This window comes from Arachis ipaensis, chromosome B3 (assembly GCF_059453495.1).
Source record: "Arachis ipaensis isolate K30076 ecotype BB chromosome B3, ASM5945349v1, whole genome shotgun sequence".
NCBI lineage: Eukaryota > Viridiplantae > Streptophyta > Magnoliopsida > Fabales > Fabaceae > Arachis > Arachis ipaensis.
Window position 1 is genome coordinate 108,552,417 of NC_142438.1, and position 10,724 is coordinate 108,563,140.

The window sequence follows — 10,724 nt, forward strand, 5'->3', positions numbered from 1 at the left end:
GCTTTTGTTGATCCTTCCATGAGAAATTTGGATGATTTTCCATGATGAATTATAGGTGTTTCCATAAGGTTCACCCATGTAATTTACCTCTGCTATTGCAGGGTTTTCAAGATCATAAGCTTCTTCTTCAGAAGATGTCTCTTTAGTACTGTTGGATGCATTTTGCCATCCATTCAGACTTTGGGAAATCATGTTGACTTGCTGAGTCAACACTTTGTTCTAAGCCAATATGGCATTCAGAGCATCAATTTCAAGAACTCCCTTCTTCTGAGGCGTCCCACTATTCACAGAATTTCTCTCAGAAGTATACATGAATTGATTATTTGTAACCATGTCAATAAGTTCTTGAACTTCTACAGACGTTTTCTTTAGGTGAATGGATCCACCTGCAGAATGGTCCAGTGACATCTTGGAGAACTCAGACAGACTATAATAGAATATATCCAGAATGGTCCATTCTGAAAGCATGTCATGAGGACACCTTTTGGTCATCTTCTTGTATCTTTCCCAAGCTTCATAGGGGGATTCACCATCTTTTTGCTTGAAGGTTTGAACATCCACTCTAAGCTTGCTCAGCTTTTGAAGAGGAAAGAACTTAGCCAAGAAGGCCGTGACCAGCTTATCCCAAGAGTTCAGGCTATCTTTAGGTTGTGAGTCCAACCATATTCTAGCTCTGTCTCTTACAGCAAAAGGGAAAAGCATGAGCCTGTAGACTTCAGGATCTACTCCATTAGTCTTAACAGTCTCACAAATCTGCAGGAATTCAGTTAAAAACTGATAGGGATCTTCTTATGGAAGTCCATAGAATTTGCAGTTCTGTTGCATTAGAGCAACTAATTGAGGTTTCAGCTCAAAATTGTTTGCTCCAATGGTAGGGATTGAGATGCTTCTTCCATCAAACTTGGAAGTAGGTGTAGTATAATCACCAAGCATCCTCCTTGCATTATTATTATTTTTGGCTGCCATCTCCTTTTCTTGTTCGAAAATTTCAGTAATGTTGTCTCTGGGTTGTTGTAATTTAGCTTCTCTTAGTTTTCTTTTCAGAGTCCTTTCAGGTTCTGGATCAGCTTCAACAAGAATGCCCTTTTCCTTGTTCCTGCTCATATGAAAGAGAAGAGAACAAAAAAAGAAGAGGAATCCTCTATGTTACAGTAAAGAGGTTTCTTATTATTAGTAGAAGAAGAAATGGAATAAGAGTGAAGAAGAATGGATAATCCAAACACAAGGGTGAGGATAGGAGCAGAGACATGAGATGAGGAGAAGTATTAGTAAGTAATTAAATAAATAGAAGAAGATGAGAGGGAGGAGTTTTCAAAAATTAATTAAAATAAAAAATTAAAGTTAAATTTCGAAAATTAAGTTTGAAATTAAATTAAATTAAAATTAAAACAATTAGTTAATTAAAAAGGAAATTTGAAAAAGAGGGAAGTGTTTTTGAAAATTAGAGAGGGAAGAGTAGTTAGGTGGTTTTGAAAAAGATAATAAACAAACAAAAAGTCAATTAGTTAGTTGAAAAAGATTTGAAAATCAAATTTGAAAAGATAAGAAGATAAGAAGATAGAGAAGATATTTTAAAATCAAATTTTTAAAAAAAAATTATGATTTGAAAAGATATGATAGAAAGATATGATTAAAATTAGTTTTGAAAAAGATTTGAATTTTAAAATCAAAATTAATGACTTGACTCACAAGTAATCACAAGATATGATTCTAGAACTTAAAGTTTGAATCTTTCTTAACAAGAAAGTAACAAACTTGAAATTTTTGAATCAAAACATTAATTGTTGATAATATTTTCAAAAATTATGAGATAAAATTAAGAAAAATATTTTTGAAAAATATTTTTAAAATTTTTCGAAAATAAATAAGAAAAATGAAGAAGATTTGATTTTTGAAAAAGATTTTGAAAAAGATAAGATTTTCAAATTGAAAATTTGATTTGACTCATAAGGAACAACTAGATTTTAAAAATTTTGAAAAAGTCAACTCAAATTTTCGAAAATTTATGAGAGAAAAAGGGAAAGATATTTTTTTTTTATTTTTGAATTTTTAATGAGGAAAGAGAAAAACATGAAAAATAACACATAACATAAAAATTATGAATCAAAACACACAATGCATGCAAGAACACTATGAATGTCAAGATGAACACCAAGAACACTTTGAAGATCAAGATGAACATCAAGACTTTATTTTTTTGAAAGATTTTCAAGAAAAGAAAACATGCAAGACACCAAACTTAGAAATTTTTAATTTTTAGACACCATGAATGTAAGAATGCATATGAAAAACACCATACAACATAAAACAATATAATATGAAGATCAAACAAGAAAGTTTATCAAGAACAAAGATCATAATGAATGCAATGCATGAATGCAATTTTCGAAAAATGCAAGATGAATATGCAATTGACACCAAACTTAAAAGTTGACTCAAGACTCAAACAAGAAACATAATATTTTTGATTTTTATGATTTTATAATTTAATTTTTTTTGTATTTTATTTTTTTTTTCGAAAACATATAGGAAAAAGGAAGTAATGAATTCAAAGTCCTCAATCAAAATCCCATGAATCATACCAAGTTAGTCTAAAGCTTGATGGCCAGACAAGCTTCAGCTTATTATTATGAAACTCAAGAATTCATTCTTAAAAAGTTAGAATAATTTTCGAAAACAAAAGGAAAAAAATTTTTTTGAAAGATTTTTGAAAACAATTTTTTTTTGAAAATAAAACGAAAAAGAAAATTACCTAATCTGAGCAACAAGATGAACCGTCAGTTGTCCAAACTCGAACAATCCCCGGCAACGGCGCCAAAAACTTGGTGTACGAAATTGTGATCTCTAGTAACGACGCCAAAAACTCAGTACGCACGTTCTCAGTCTCAAATTCTTTTTCGTTCACAACTTCGATACAACTAACCAGCAAGTGCACTGGGTCGTCCAAGTAATACCTTACGTGAGTAAGGGTCGAATCCCACGGAGATTGTTGGTATGAAGCAAGCTATGGTCATCTTGTAAATCTCAGTCAGGCAGATATTAAATGGTTATGGAGTTTTCGAATAATAATAATAAATAAACAGAAAATAAAGATAGAGATACTTATGTAATTCATTGGTGAGAATTTCAGATAAGCGTATAGAGATGCTTTTGTTCTTCTGAATCTCTACTTTCCTGCTGTCTTCATCCAATCAATCCTACTCCTTTCCATGGTAAGCTCTATGTAGGGCATCACCGTTGTCAATGGCTACATCCCATCCTCTCAGTGAAAAAGGTCCAAATGCTCTGTCACGGCACGGCTAATCATCTGTTGGTTCTCGATCATACTGGAATAGGATTTACTATCCTTTTGCGTCTGTCACTACGCCCAGCACTCGTGAGTTTGAAGCTCGTCACAGCCATCCCTTCCCAGATCCTACTCGGAATACCACAGACAAGGTTTAGGCTTTCCAGATCTCCAGAATGGCCATCCATGGGTTCTAACTTATACCATGAAGATTCTAATATCTCGGACTCAGTCCCCTGTATTAGATATCTAAGAGATATTCATTCTAGCTTGTTTGCATGTAGAACGGAAGTGTGTGTCAGGCACGCGTTCATAAGTGAGAATAATGATAAGCGTCACATAATCATCACATTCATCATGTTCTTGGGTGCGAATGGATATCTTAGAAGCGGAATAAGTTGAATTGAATAGAAAAGCAGTAGTACTTTGCATTAATCCATGAAGAACAGCAGAGCTCCACACCTTAATCTATGCTGTGTAGAAACTCTACCGTTTGAAAATACATAAGTGATGAAGGTCCAGGCATGGCCGAGAGGCCAGTCCCCAAACGTGATCTAAAGATCAAAAGATAATCCAAAGATTAAAATACAATAGTAAAAAGTCCTATTTATACTAGACTAGCTACTAGGGTTTACAGAAGTAAGTAATTGATGCAGAAATCCACTTCTGGGGCCCACTTGGTATGTGCTTTGGCTGAGCTTGAAGTTTACACGTGCAGAGGCTTCTTTTGGAGTTGAACGCCAAGTTATAACGTGTTTTTGGCGTTCAACTTGGTTCGTGACGTGTTTCTGGCGTTTGACTCTAGAATGCAGCATAGAACTGGTGTTCAACGCCAGTTTGCGTCATCTAAACTCGGGCAAAGTATGGACTATTATATATTGCTGGAAATCCCTAGATGTCTACTTTCTAATGCCGTTGAGATCGTGCCATTTGGAGTTCTGTAGCTCCAGAAAATCCACTTTGAGTGCAGGGAGGTCAGAATCCAACAGCATCAGCAGTCCTTCTTCAACCTCTGAATATGATTTTTGCTCAAGTCCCTCAATTTCAGCCAGAAAATACCTGAAATCACAGAAAAACACACAAACTCATAGTAAAGTCCAGAAATGTGAATTTTAATTAAAAACTAATAAAAAATATACTAAAAACTAACTAAATCATACTGAAAACTATGTAAAATAATGCCGAAAAGCGTATAAATTATCCGCTCATCAAAAGGGCTAAGAAGTGGCATGACTGAAAGATTTCTTCCAGAGTCTTTAAACCTGGACAAAAAGTTCTGCTCTTCAATTCTAGACTGAAGCTCTTCCCTAGAAAGCTTAAGTCACGTTGGACAGGACCTTTCCTGATCACTAATGTATCACCCTATGGTCACATAGAACTCTAGAGTAATTACTCTGACAAAAGATTTATTGTTAATGGCCAGAGAGTGAAACACTACTTGGGTGGTAAAGTTGAGCAAGAAAAATCCACCCTGTTCCTGACATGAGCACAGTACCATCAAGCTAGTGACGTTAAAGAAGTGCTTATTGGGAGGCAACCCAACCAAATTAGAGTTATTTCTATTTTCATTAAGTATATTTCAATTATATCAGTTTAATTTTCTTAATTGTTTCCTTAGGTTTGTGATCATGTACAGTAGTTAAAATAGAAGCAAGGGCAGTCAGAACGAAAAATAGAGCACCCTGGGAGAAGCCCCTTGCTGGCGTTGAACGCCAGACAAGAGGGAAAGAGGGGCATTGAACGCCCCCAAGAGGCAGCAAGACTGGCATTCAATGCCAGCCAGAAGGTACTGATTGGGCATTGAACACCCTCAAGGAGCAGCAAGCCTGGCGTTGAACGCCAGCCAGGGAGCACTGGCTGCGCGTTCAACGCCCTAAAGGGGGATGAAAGACTGGCGTTGAATGCCAGCCAGGGAGCACTAGCTGGGCATTCCACGCCCAAGAAGGAGTGGCAAGCTTGCGTTGAACGCCAGCCAAGAGGCACTGGCTGGGAGTTCAACGCCCAGAAAGAGCACCAGGATGGCATTGAACGCCAGAATCAAGGCATTCTGGGTGCTCAAACGCCCAACAAGGGATAGGAAAGTTATTTACTTTTTCACAACTTATCTTTTCCAAATGTTATCTTTTTAATCATATCTTCTAAACAAAATTCCTTCAACAATCATCTGTTAATTTCAAATTCCTTTCAAATTCAAAATCTTTTTAAATCTTTTTCAAATTTTTTTCAAAATTTCATATCTTTTGCAATTCTTTTCAAATCTTTTATTTAACTTTAAAATCTTTTTCATACCTTCTATTTTATCTTTTTATCTTTTTCATATCTTTTGATGATTAAACAATTTTTAAAACTTATCTTTTTCTATGTTTTACCAAGGTGTGAATCATATTTTATTTATCTTTTATCTAATAAATTTTGAAAACCCACCCTCTCCATCCCTTTATATACCATTCGCCCCACACACTCCCTCATCCTCATTCCTTTCGAATTCTTCTCCTCCTCCTCGTCTTCTTTCTTCTCTTTTGCTCGAGGACGAGCAAACCTTTTAAGTTTAGTGTGGAAAGAGCCTTACCTTCTCACTCTATTTGAATTCCATGGCTCCAAAAAGTAAAAATCCCACTTCAAGAAGCAAGAAAGAAGACAACCAAACAGTTGTTTTCAAACCTTTCAGATTCTACACAAAGCAGCATGAAGAAAATTATTACAAAATAATGTGCAAGAGGATAGTAATCCTGAAGGCCAAATTCAAATCAAAAGAAGATGAGTACCCGGAGATCCAAGAAAAAATTCGAAAGAGAGGCTGGGAGATCCTAGCCGACCCTGAGATCAATGTTGGAATAACAATGATCCATGAATTCTATGCAAATCTGTGGATGACAGATAAGCAAAAGAAAGATGGACAAGGATTTTATACTTTTTGCACCATGATGCGAGGAAAGACTCTCTATTTTCATCTTGACAAAGTGAGAGAGATCTTTAAGTTGCCTCCAAAAAGGGATGATCCAGAATCCTTTAATAGGAGGGTGGTAGCTGATCCCAAGCTGGATCAGATTCTAGAAGACATATGTCTACCTGGAACTTAGTGGATCAATAACACAAAAGGTAAACCAAACCAACTGAGAAGATTGGATCTCAAACCAATTGCTAGGGGTTGGTTGGATTTCATTGGGCGTTCCATACTCCCTACTAGCAACCGCTCTGAAGTTACCATCAGAAGGGCTGTAATGATTCACTGCATCATGATGGAGAATGAGGTAAAAGTCCACCAACTAATTCCATGTGAGCTGTACAAGGTTGTGGTGCGCGGAATTTAACTTCGCACAACTGAACCAGCAAGTGCACTGGGTCGTCCAAGTAATATCTGAGGTGAGTCAGGGTCGATCCCATGAGGATTGTTGGCTTGGATAAAACAGTGGTTATCTTGTAAATCTTAGTCAGGCGGATAGAAAAGTTGTGTAGTTGTTTAAACGCATAAAAGTAAAATAAGGATAACATTACTCAGTAATTGTTAATACAATGATAAGAAGATGGTTAAGGTTTCGGAGACGCTTTGTTCTTCTGGATCAATACTTTCTTACTAACTACTCCAACTATGAATGATTTCTTCTATAGCAGGCTGTATGTGATCAATGCCGGTTGAGAGGCCGCCAATCTTCCTCTAGGCTGAACACCAGGTTTAGTGCGCATCCAGTCTGAATGAGGGTGAAGGTCCTGCAGTTCATCCCCTTGGTGATCCTACTCAAAACACCATAGACAAGGTTGAATCTTTCAGATCAGAGAATGATGCACCTTGGTTCTAGCCTTTACCACAAAGACCCTAATCTCCCCATACCTTAGCTGAACTGATGTCTCGAGAAGACCCCAATGAAGTCATGGATTAGCTGTCTAAGAGATGTATCCTCAAGCAAGTGGTTCATTGATATCAGATGAAAGACACTCGCTGAACCCATGTAGAATAGAGATAACTTATGACGGTTTAACTCATTCATAAGGTTGAAAAACGAAGATACATCTTAGGAGAGAATCAAACACGAATTGACATAGAACAGTAGTACTTTTATTAATCCATAAAACTCAGCAGAGCTCCTAATCTTAACCTAGGAGGTTTAGTGGTTCATATTGTACAATGAAACTCGAAAATATAAAATAATGTTCTATAGTAGTCGAGGATCCTAAAACAAGGGTGATCTTCTCCTATATATACTAATCTAATAACTAAGGATTACAGAAATATGATAGGCTTAGGCTTGTAGTGCAAAAATCTATTTCCGGGGCCCACTTGGTGAGTGTTTGAGCTGAGCTAAGGGTGTCTCCGCATGCTAGTAGAGCTCTTGGGCGTTGAACGCCCCCTTTGGACTCCCCTTTGGGCGTTGGACGCCAGCTGCTCCCTTTTGGGCGTCCAACGCCAAGAAGGGGGTAGATGGCTAGCATTGAACGTCAGTTTTGGTCCTTCATCTTTAAAGAAAAGTATGGACTATTATATATTGCTGGAAATCCCTAGATGCTAGATTTCCATAGCCATTGAGAAAGCTCCATTTGCATATTTATAGCTCCAGAAATGCATGCTTGAATGCACGGAGGTCAGATCCTGACAGCATCTGCTACGCTTTCCTTGCCTCTGAATCAGACTTTGTCAAAACTCTCAGATTTCAGCTAGAAAAGACCTGAAATCACCATAAAACACAACAATTTATAGTAGAATCCAAAAATGTGAATTTTACACCAAAACCTATGAAAACATAATAAAACTTAAACAAAACATGCTAAAATCTATATGAAAGTGATGTTAAAAAGTGTATAAAATATCCGCTCATCACAACACGAAAATTAAACTGTTGCTTGTCCCCAAGCAACTAAAAACAAAGTAGGATAAAAAGAAGAGTAAGATACAATAAATCTCAGAGTTTTCAATGAAGCTCAGTTTCAATTAGATGAGCGGGACTTAGTAGCTTTTTGCTTCTGAATATTAGCTTTTTGCTTTTGAATATTTTTTGCATCTCACTATCCATTGAATTTCAGAAGTGTTGGCCTCTTTAGGAACTTAGAATCCAGATGATATTATTGACTCTCCTAGTTTAGTTCTTTTTTATTCATGAACACAGCTTTTAGAGTCTTGGTCGTCGCCCTAAGCACTTTGTTTTCCAGTATTACCACCAGATACATAAATGCCACAGACACTTAACTGGGTGAACCCTTTCGGATTGTGATTTAGTTTTGCTAGAATCCCCAGATAGAGGTGTCCAGAGTTCTTAAGCATACTCTTTTTGCTTTGGATCACGACTTTAACTGTTCAGTCTCAAGCTTTTTACTTGACACCTTCACACCACAAGCATATAGTTAGGGACATTGTTTCTTTGGAGTGCTTAGGCTAAGATTTTGTTTCTTTTAGGCCCTCCTAACCATTGATGCTTAAATCCTTGGATCCTTTTGCCCTTGCCTTTTGGTTTAAAGGGTTATTGACCTTTTGCTCTTGCCTTCTGGTTTAAAGAGCTACTGGCTTTTTCTGCTTTTTATTTCTCTTTTTCTACTATATATTTTTTCGCATTTTGTTGTTGTTGCTTTTTGCTACTTTTTCTTGCTTCAAGAATCAATTTCTTTTGATTTTTTAGAGTACCAATAATACTTCTCCTTTTTCATCATTCTTTCAGGAGCCAACATTCTTAACTCCAATTTCAAATATGCACTATTCATTCATACATTCATAGAACAAAAGTAATGTCAGCACATCAAGATAATTGAACTATTGATGACAAGTCATCTTATGCTAGTTTTACAAGTATTTTTCATTAGTTTCATTAGGTTTTATGCACTTTCTTGCACAATAAGTAAGCAATTGGAGTGGATTTTCATGATTATTTTGAATCAATCAACCATCATTTATTTTACACAAAATCATAGGGTTTATGCTATAATTAATTGAATTTATGAATGATGCAAAGATCTTGTGAATTTGGTGATACTTTGATTATTTGTTTGGTTGTTTGTAGGTGAAGAAATGAAGAAATGAAGAAAAGAAACAACCATGGAAGCGTTGCGTGCAATTAGTGAACGCCAAGCTCAAAGAGCAAATGGCTAGCGTTCATAAAGTGAACTTAGCGTTCACTTTTCTAACTTTTTTGTGATTCTCAAGCCTTGGGAAGGAAGATCATGCCAAATGCACCAAAGGAGCAAAGGGTAGCGTTCAAACTTTGAACGTGGCATTCACTTTGTGAACTTTTTCGTGACTTTCACAACTTTGGAGGCCATCTGCACACTAAGGGCGTTCAATAAGTGAACTTGGAGTTCACTAATGCAATGCCCATGAAGGGGAGGCACGCACCAAGGGGCCAGTGCTGAGGAAGTTCAGTAAGTGACCTTGGAGTTCACTAATGCAACGCCCATGAAGACTAGCGCTCAACCAAAGAAGCACACAAGAAGCACGTTCAATAAGTGAACGTGACGTTCACTAAGTGAACGTTTTCGGGAGAATGGGCCAAGGAACCAGGGCACGCAACAAAGAGAGCGCTCAATGAGTGAACTTAACGTTCACTAAGTGAACGCTAGTAGGAGGCAATTGGCACGTGAGGAAGCATGCAAGCAAAATGAACGTGGAGTTCACAAAGTGAACTTAACGCTCCACTGGGAGCACAAAATGCACCCTGATCCAATTACACCAAGCCAATCCGGATCTATATTCATTCAAGGCAAAAAAATTGAAAAGCCCTCTCCAAGTTTTGAATACCAAAATAGAAAGTGTATAAATAGGAACAAATTTGATTTGAGAAGGACCTTTTGCTCATTTTTAGTTTTCTCACTCTTAAATTTTCATTTGTTTGAATTTGGGGGAATTGGGATTAGATCTAGTTTTCTTTCTGCTTGTTCTTTCTTCTGCAACTTCTACTTTTTGTTTTGGGTTTTTGAATTCAGATTAAAGAATTCCATTGAAATTCTTCATCTGAGAATCATCTTCTACTTTTCTTTTGATAGTTCTAAGAATTGGAAAGTTAGATCTGAACTTTCTTTTCTGTTTTCATTTTTATTTCTTCTGCAATTTCTTTTCTATTTTGTCAAGAGAGTAATTGAGATCTAGATCTGCTTTCTGTTCTCATTACTCTTCTTCAATTGTCAATTTATCTTTTAAGATTTCATAATCGAGCTGAGCTTTATTGCTGCTTTGATTCTTCTGCAATTTTTTATTTCTGTTTCGGTTCATCTGCAATTCTCTTCATCTCATAGTTCTTTAGTTTACTACACTTCAATTTTCTAGTTCAATTTGAATCCCAATATCCAAATCCCTTTTTTCTTTAAGCAATTTACATTTTTCAGCAATTTAGATTCAGCAATTTAAGTTTCTTACACCCTAAGTTTCAGTTATTTACCTTTCTTGCAATTTAAGTTTTAGCTCTTTTACTTTCTTGCTCTTTAAGTTTCTGCAATTTACTTCTTCTGCACTTTAAGATTC

General features: G+C 36.3%; 1 non-coding gene across 1 annotated transcript; it reads left to right on the plus strand.

Annotated features, from left to right (window-relative positions):
* The first annotated feature begins 462 nt into the window (after positions 1–462).
* On the plus strand, positions 463–570 carry LOC148571988 (small nucleolar RNA R71). The gene has a single exon (XR_015880405.1). It is a non-coding gene; the product is annotated as a small nucleolar RNA R71 (small nucleolar RNA).
* Positions 571–10,724: the final 10,154 nt, after the last annotated feature.